The sequence below is a fragment of the Xenopus tropicalis genome, chromosome 5, assembly GCF_000004195.4.
Source record: "Xenopus tropicalis strain Nigerian chromosome 5, UCB_Xtro_10.0, whole genome shotgun sequence".
Classification (NCBI taxonomy): domain Eukaryota; kingdom Metazoa; phylum Chordata; class Amphibia; order Anura; family Pipidae; genus Xenopus; species Xenopus tropicalis.
The window spans coordinates 161,414,707-161,423,197 of record NC_030681.2 but is presented as its reverse complement, the minus strand read 5'-3'; the positions used below and the strand labels follow the sequence as shown (position 1 = coordinate 161,423,197).

Sequence of the window (8,491 nt, the reverse complement as noted above, 5' to 3'; positions counted from 1 at the left end):
TCTAGTGCCCCCTGTAGTGCCCCCCTGTAGTGCCCTCTGTAGTGCCCCCCTGTAGTGCCCTCTCTAGTGCCCCCTGTAGTGCCCTCTCTAGTGCCCTCTCTAGTGCCCTCTCTAGTTCCCCCTGTTGTGCCCTCTCTAATGCCCTCTGTAGTGCCCCCCTGTAGTGCCCTCTCTAGTGCCCCCTGTTGTGCCCTCTGTAGTGCCCCCTGTAGTGCCCTCTCTAGTGCCCCCTGTAGTGCCACCTCTAGTGCCCTCTGTAGTGCCCCCTGTAGTGCCCTCTCTAGTGCCCCCTGTAGTGCCCTCTCTAGTGCCCTCTCTAGTGCCCCCTGTAGTGCCCTCTCTAGTGCCCCCTGTAGTGCCCTCTCTAGTGCCCCCTGTAGTACCCTCCCTAGTGTTGTGCCCTGTAACCTGCAGCACTAATACCCTCCTATTTGTGTCTTAGACTGTAAGCTCTATGGGGCAGGGACCTCCCTCCTCTTGGACACTCAGCTCTGTGGATTCTTTACTGCAACTGTACTTTGTGTTTATTTGTATCTATTGTTGTACTTTGTGTTTATTTGTATCTATTGTTGTACTTTGTGTTTATTTGTATCTATTGTTGTACTTTGTGTTTATTTGTATCTATTGTTGTAATGACCCCCCCGGGTGTGTAGTTCTGCCGCACCGCGCTGTGTATATAAATAAACATTCTCTATTCGTTGCCCAGATGAGGCACGAGGGGATACTGTCACTTTAAGTGTATGGGCAGGTTGTATATGTGGCACGCTAGGAATGCTGGGAAGTGTAGTCCCCGCTGTGCACCCTGTGGCCGTATGGAGGGAGTCGGTTTCCGTGCAGTTCCAGAAGGTTCCGTCACGTTAAATGCTACAAAAGAATTGATTCCCATACCGGGAGTCGAACCCGGGCCGCCTGGGTGAAAACCAGGAATCCTAACCGCTAGACCATATGGGAGTCTGTGTGGGACTGGGGCAGCCTGGGGTATGAGGCTCCGGGGTAGGAGGCTCCGGGGTATGAGGCTCCGGGGTAGGAGGCTCCGGGGTGCGAGGCTCCGGGGTAGGAGGCTCCGGGGTAGGAGGCTCCGGGGTGCGAGGCTCCGGGGTGCGAGGCCTCCGGGTAGGAGGCCGGGAGGAGGCTCCGGGGTAGGGGAGGCTCCGGGGTAGGGCCGGGGGAGGGCTCCGGGGTAGGAGGCTCCGGGGTAGGAGCTCCGGGGTGCGAGGCTCCGGGGGTGCGAGGCTCCGGGGTAGCGAGGCTCCGGGTGCGAGGCTCCGGGGGTAGGAGGCTCCGGGGTAGGGCCCGGAGGGGCTCCGGGGTGCGAGGCTCCGGGGTAGGAGGCTCCGGGGTAGGAGGCTCCGGGGTGCGAGGCTCCGGGGTACGAGGCTCCGGGGTACGAGGCTCCGGGGTAGGAGGCTCCGGGGTACGAGGCTCCGGGGTAGGAGGCTCCGGGGTGCGAGGCTCCGGGGTACGAGGCTCCGGGGTACGAGGCTCCGGGGTAGGAGGCTCTGAGGGGCAGTTCCCTGTGAAACTACATCCCACGTGTATTAAAGGGGAAGCTAAACCTCTGTGGGAATATAAAGTCGAGAGACAGCGGCCGAGGGACCTGATTAAATAGAAATAATTAGGGGACAAAGGCAGAAATTTTCCGATTCTACAGAGAAAAAAGAAAAAAAAGTGAAGTCCTTCGAGCCGGAATCGAACCAGCGACCTAAGGATCCCTGAGTGACTCTACAGTCCTCCGCTCTACCAGCTGAGCTATCGAAGGCTCCATGCCCCCCATTGGCCTCTGCTCAGCTTCCTCACTGGGACTGCCCCGCCCCAGCCAATAGGGAGACTGGGGACTGAGGGGGAGGAGCCCCAGGCAGGGGAAGCTGCGAGCAACAGCTGCCACTCAGGTTCCATAGAAGCTTCACTGAACTACAACTCCCATCATGCTCCATTCGCCCCAGTCACTATTAGGGGCATTTTTGTACAAAAAACAAGATTTTGTCATTATTTTGATTTTGTAATAGAATTTATAGTAACAATGTCCGACCCGCTGCCCCCCAGTACCTGCAGCATCTCCCCAGCACCCCAAATATATATATTCCCAGATTGGGCTGCGACTTATACTTTCATCTTATAAAGGATGATGGGAATTGTAGTTCATTTGCTTCCCCTTCCTGTAAGCCCCACCCCCGGCATAATTACAAGGGATTTGTAACTAAAAACTCAAGTCCTTCGAACCGGAATCGAACCAGTGACCTAAGGATCCCTGAGATCTCTCTACAGTCCTCCGCTCTACCAGCTGAGCTATCGAAGGCTTGATGGTGCCCTGCCCCCCCCACAGGGCATGGAACGTACCAACTCGCTCCTACAGGGGCAGAGCCCCCCCATACTGCTCTAGGGGTGCTACTCACACAGGGCTATCCCCAGGCAGGGTATGGAACATACCAACTCTCCTACAGGGGCAGGGCCCCCCCATACTACTCTAGGGGTGCTACTCACACAGGGCTATCCCCAGGCAGGGTATGGAACATACCAACTCTCCTACAGGGGCAGGGCCCCCCCATACTACTCTAGGGGTGCTACTCACACAGGGCTATCCCCAGGCAGGGCATGGAACGTACCAACTCGCTCCTACAGGGGCAGAGCCCCCCCATACTACTCTAGGGGTGCTACTCACACAGGGCTATCCCCAGGCAGGGCATGGAACGTACCAACTCTCTCCTACAGGGGCAGGGCCCCCCCCATACTACTCTAGGGGTGCTACACACACAGGGCTATCCCCAGGCAGGGCATGGAACGTACCATATCTCTCCTACAGGGGCAGGGCCCCCCCCATACTACTCTAGGGGTGCTACTCACACAGGGCTATCCCCAGGCAGGGCATGGAACATACCATATCTCTCCTACAGGGGCAGGGCCCCCCCCATACTACTCTAGGGGTGCTACTCACACAGGGCTATCCCCAGGCAGGGCATGGAACGTACCAACTCTCCTACAGGGGCAGGCCCCCCCATACTACTCTAGGGGTGCTACTCACACAGGGCTATCCCCAGACAGGGTATGGAATGTACCAACTCTCTCCTACAGGGGCAGGGTCCCCCCATACTACTCTAGGGGTGCTACTCACGCAGGGCTATCCCCAGGCAGGGCATGGAACGTACCAACTCTCCTACAGGGGCAGGCCCCCCCCATACTACTCTAGGGGTGCTACACACACAGGGCTATCCCCAGACAGGGTATGGAATGTACCAACTCTCTCCTACAGGGGCAGGGTCCCCCCATACTACTCTAGGGGTGCTACTCACGCAGGGCTATCCCCAGGCAGGGCATGGAACGTACCAACTCTCCTACAGGGGCAGGCCCCCCCCATACTACTCTAGGGGTGCTACTCACGCAGGGCTATCCCCAGGCAGGGCATGGAACGTACCAACTCTCCTACAGGGGCAGGCCCCCCCCCATATACTCTAGGGTGCTACTCACGCAGGCTATCCCCAGGCAGGGTATGGAACGTACCAACTCTCCTACAAGGGGCAGGCCCCCCATTACTACTCTAGGGGTGCTACACACACAGGGCTATCCCCAGGCAGGGTATGGAATGTACCAAACTCTCTCCTACAGGGGCAGGGGTCCCCCATACTACTCTAGGGTGCTACTCACACAGGGCTATCCCCAGGCAGGTATGGAATTACCAACTCTCTCCTACAGGGGCAGGCCCCCCCATACTACTCTAGGGTGCTACTCACAACAGGGCTATCCCCAGGCAGGGTATGGAACGTACCAACTCTCTCCTACAGGGCAGGGCCCCCCCATACTACTCTAGGGGTGCTACTCACACAGGGCTTATCCCCAGGCAGGGCATGAACGTACCAACTCTCTCCTAACAGGGGCAGGGCCCCCCCATACTACTCTAGGGGTGCTTACTCACACAGGGCTATCCCCAGGCAGGGCATGGAACGTACCAACTCTCTCCTACAGGGGCAGGGCCCCCCCATACTACTCTAGGGGTGCTACTCACACAGGGCTATCCCCAGGCAGGGCATGGAACGTACCAACTCTCTCCTACAGGGGCAGGGCCCCCCCATACTACTCTAGGGGTGCTACTCACACAGGGCTATCCCCAGGCAGGGCATGGAACGTACCAACTCTCCTACAGGGGCAGGGCCCCCCCATACTACTCTAGGGGTGCTACTCACACAGGGCTATCCCCAGGCAGGGTATGGAATGTACCATCTCTCTCCTACAGGGGCAGGGCCCCCCCATACTACTCTAGGGGTGCTACTCACACAGGGCTATCCCCAGGCAGGGTATGGAATGTACCAACTCTCTCCTACAGGGGCAGGGCCCCCCCCATACTACTCTAGGGGTGCTACTCACACAGGGCTATCCCCAGGCAGGGTATGGAACGTACCATATCTCTCCTACAGGGGCAGGGCCCTCCCATACTACTCTAGGGGTGCTACTCACACAGGGCTATCCCCAGGCAGGGTATGGAACGTACCATATCTCTCCTACAGGGGCAGGGCCCTCCCATACTACTCTAGGGGTGCTACTCACACAGGGCTATCCCCAGGCAGGGCATGGAACGTACCAACTCGCTCCTACAGGGGCAGGGCCCCCCATACTACTCTAGGGGTGCTACTCACACAGGGCTATCCCCAGGCTGGGCACCCCTTAGTGCTCGGGAGGGTGTGTTGGTACCCCCAGCTGGCACTCACAGAACCAATGGGCAGAGCTGTCGACCTACTGGTACCTGAGCCCAGAATAGGCCCAGTGCCAGAGTGCAGCAGCCAATGGCAGCCTGACCCCGCCCCCTGCACACAGGGTTTGACTTGCTGTTGTCCTGACTGGGGGGCAGAATTCCATTCCTGGGGGGCAATTTCTGTCTATACCCAGGTACTGCCCCAGCCCGGCCCATACCATTCCCAGCAAGGGGGGATTAGCTCAAATGGTAGAGCGCTCGCTTAGCATGCACTTGGCATGCACTTGGCACTTTTTGTGTTTTGTGCCCGAATCTGCCCGACGTGTAAGGTTTCCCCTGTGTAACCCCCGGCATGTAGCGCTGCTGCTTTGTACTTACCCTCCCCCGCATAGATTGTAAGCTCTGTGGGGCAGGGACCTCCCCCCTTAGCCTGAGACTTTATCTCTTGTATTGATCCCTGTGTGTCGTGTCCTTGTGTTACTGTACTGTGTGCCCTGTAGCGCTATATACCCCTATACCCACAACCCCCTGCAGCCTCCTGACTGGGGCACATACTGGCACTGCTGCCCCCGGCTGGGGTATAACCCAGGCACAGGGGGATTAGCTCAAATGGTAGAGCGCTCGCTTAGCATGCGAGAGGTAGCGGGATCGATGCCCGCATCCTCCATGTTTTATACATATTAAAGTCCATACTAACCCAAACATATAATATTACAAATAAACCTCTGTAATTATAATTAACTCCCCAATATCCATTCATTGTGTCTGTCTGTCCCTTTCCCTTCCCTGCACTGCTGGTTCTGACTCCTGATACAACTCCCCAATACCCATTCATCCCTCATTCTCACTGGGTTTATAGTTATGTGTAACTGTCACTGTGTCTGTCCCTTTCCCTTCCCTGCACTGCTGGTTCTGACTCCTGATACAACTCCCCAATATCCATTCATTCCTCATTCTCACTGGGTTTATAGTTATGTGTAACTGTCACTGTGTCTGTCCCTTTCCCTTCCCTGCACTGCTGGTTCTGACTCCTGATACAACTCCCCAATATCCATTCATCCCTCATTCTCACTGGGTTATAGTTATGTGTAACTGTCACTGTGTCTGTCCCTTTCCCTTCCCTGCACTGCTGGTTCTGACTCCTGATACAACTCCCCAATATCCATTCATCCCTCATTTCTCACTGGGTTTATAGTTATGTGTAACTGTCACTGTGTCTGTCCCTTTTCCTTCCCTGCACTGCTGGTTCTGACTCCTGATACAACTCCCCAATATCCATTCATTCCTCATTCTCACTGGGGTTTATAGTTATGTGTAACTGTCACTGTGTCTGTCCCTTTCCCTTCCCTGCACTGCTGGTTCTGACTCCTGATACAACTCCCCCATATCCATTCATCCCTCATTCTCACTGGGTTTATAGTTATGTGTAACTGTCACTGTGGTCTGTCCCTTTCCCTTCCCTGCACTGCTGGTTCTGACTCCTGATACAACTCCCCAATATCCATTCATCCCTCATTCTCACTGGGTTTATAGTTATGTGTAACTGTCACTGTGTCTGTCCCTTTCCCTTCCCTGCACTGCTGGTTCTGACTCCTGATACAACTCCCCAATATCCATTCATTCCTCATTCTCACTGGGTTTATAGTTATGTGTAACTGTCACTGTGTCTGTCCCTTTCCCTTCCCTGCACTGCTGGTTCTGACTCCTGATACAACTCCCAATATCCATTCATCCCTCATTCTCACTGGTTTTAGTTATGTGTACTTGTCTGTCCTTTCCCTTCCCTGCACTGCTGGTTCTGACTCCTGATACAACTCCCCAATATCCATTCATTCCTCATTCTCACTGGGTTTATAGTTATGTGTAACTGTCACTGTGTCTGTCCCTTTCCCTTCCCTGCACTGCTGGTTCTGACTCCTGATACAACTCCCCAATATCCATTCATTCCTCATTCTCACTGGGTTTATAGTTATGTGTAACTGTCACTGTGTCTGTCCCTTTCCCTTCCCTGCACTGCTGGTTCTGACTCCTGATACAACTCCCCATATCCATTCATTACCTCATTCTCACTGGCGTTTTATAGTTATGTGTAACTGTCACGTGTCTGTCCCTTTGCCCTTCCCTGCACTGCTGCGTTCTGACTCCTGATACAACTCCCCAAATATCCATTCATTCCTCATTCTCACTGGGTTTATAGTTATGTGTAACTGTCACTGTGTCTGTCCCTTTCCCTTCCCTGCACTGCTGGTTCTGACTCCTGATACAACTCCCCAATATCCTGCACTGCTGGTTCTGACTCCTGATACAACTTTCTTTCTTGTCCCTACCCTGTTTAGCGCTCCCATATGGTCTAGCGGTTAGGATTCCTGGTTTTCACCCAGGCGGCCTGGGTTCGACTCCCGGTATGGGAAGGTTTTGACCCCCCAGAGTGTGATCATTGTACAGATATTCCCACCCCCCCAGTAAGTGGGGGCCATAGAGGCTGTGAAACCCCCATGTTAAAGACTAAGGAACCCCTGATGCCCCTGGTCACTAAGATCCTCCCACTTTCCCCTAGGGCATTGGGGTGGGGGGAACATACTATGGAAAGTCCCAGCCTATTGCTGGGGTGCCCCCCAAGGTGATACCCCTGTGTAAGGGGAACCCCATACCCCCTCACATACAGCACAAGCTGTCAGTCTATGTCCCCAGGCAGCATACAGTACAGGAGATGGAGTCTGTATGATAGAAATAAGGGAATGAGTTACCCCGGGGGTGGGTCCCAGTGCCCCCCTGTGCATAGCGGGGCAGTTGGGGGTATCAAGCCTTCGATAGCTCAGCTGGTAGAGCGGAGGACTGTAGAGTGACAGCAGGAATCCTTAGGTCGCTGGTTCGATTCCGGCTCGAAGGACTTGGCACTTTTTGTGGAACAGACGTGTCGGGGGGGTGAATGTGGGAAATGATAACGGAATATACTGAGATATCAGGGCAGGAATCTATATATCAGGCTGCTATACACTGACATGGAGCCTACATACCCTCCCCACACACAGCGGGTAGAATAGGGGGTACACACGCCGGATAAGGGGGAACCCCAGCGCCCCATGTGCAGTTTCTGAAGCTTCAAAAAGAGCAAAAGAAATGGTCACACAGAGTAAAAAAGCCAGGCCACTCAATCACATGGTACCCGACCACCAATCACCATTCCTCTAACCCCCCCATCATTCCTACAGTATAGGGGCCACACAGGGTCATTTTCTAAAATAAGCAAACCCCTTTTTCCTTGCCACTCCCCCCAATCTGTATGTGCCCGGGGGCCATTGCCAGGTTATATACCCCTGTGCTCTCTATGGCCGATGCCACACGGGGCTGATTCTCGGCTTGTGTTGATTCAGCCCCGCCCTGGCGCCACCGTTCCCTGCGCCGATGTGATTGGTTGGCCTGAGTGACACAGTTCCATAGGCGGATTCTCAGTCAGACTGGGGGAGACTCCCCAAACCTGCTCGGCACCTTAAAATAAAATTAAAAAACATAAAGAAACTCACTTGGTTTCTGCTCTGGAACCTTTAGTTTCGGGGAAATCTTCTTGCACTCCTCCTTCCTACAAGCTCCGGCTCTGTTGCAATCAGCTGTGCTCTGATTGGTTCTTTCTTTTGGGGATTCTCCAATCAGAGCCTGGCTTTCTTGACAGACAGTAAAATTGACCAAACTGGAGTTGTGCCTTTTTGTTGTTTTTTGCTCTTACTGTTTTCTCTTACTTTTGTCCGTATTTGTTCATTTGTAGTCAGTTACAGTGGGGCCCCACCACTGCCTCTAACTGTATATAATGTG

The 8,491-nt window shown here is 54.5% G+C and overlaps 6 non-coding genes across 6 annotated transcripts; 3 read left to right on the top strand and 3 right to left on the bottom strand.

Annotated features, from left to right (window-relative positions):
• Positions 1-879: 879 nt before the first annotated feature.
• On the bottom strand, positions 880-951 carry trnae-uuc. The gene has a single exon. It is a non-coding gene; the product is annotated as a tRNA-Glu (tRNA).
• A 723-nt stretch (positions 952-1,674) lies between these two features.
• Positions 1,675-1,759, bottom strand: trnay-gua. The gene is given in 2 exon segments: positions 1,675-1,710; positions 1,723-1,759. It is a non-coding gene; the product is annotated as a tRNA-Tyr (tRNA).
• A 451-nt stretch (positions 1,760-2,210) lies between these two features.
• Positions 2,211-2,296, bottom strand: trnay-gua. Its single transcript is given in 2 exon segments — positions 2,211-2,246; positions 2,260-2,296. It is a non-coding gene; the product is annotated as a tRNA-Tyr (tRNA).
• Positions 2,297-5,275: 2,979 nt separating this feature from the next.
• Positions 5,276-5,348, top strand: trnaa-agc. The gene has a single exon. It is a non-coding gene; the product is annotated as a tRNA-Ala (tRNA).
• A 1,672-nt stretch (positions 5,349-7,020) lies between these two features.
• On the top strand, positions 7,021-7,092 carry trnae-uuc. The gene has a single exon. It is a non-coding gene; the product is annotated as a tRNA-Glu (tRNA).
• A 393-nt stretch (positions 7,093-7,485) lies between these two features.
• Positions 7,486-7,571, top strand: trnay-gua. The gene is given in 2 exon segments: positions 7,486-7,522; positions 7,536-7,571. It is a non-coding gene; the product is annotated as a tRNA-Tyr (tRNA).
• The last annotated feature ends 920 nt before the right edge of the window (positions 7,572-8,491 follow it).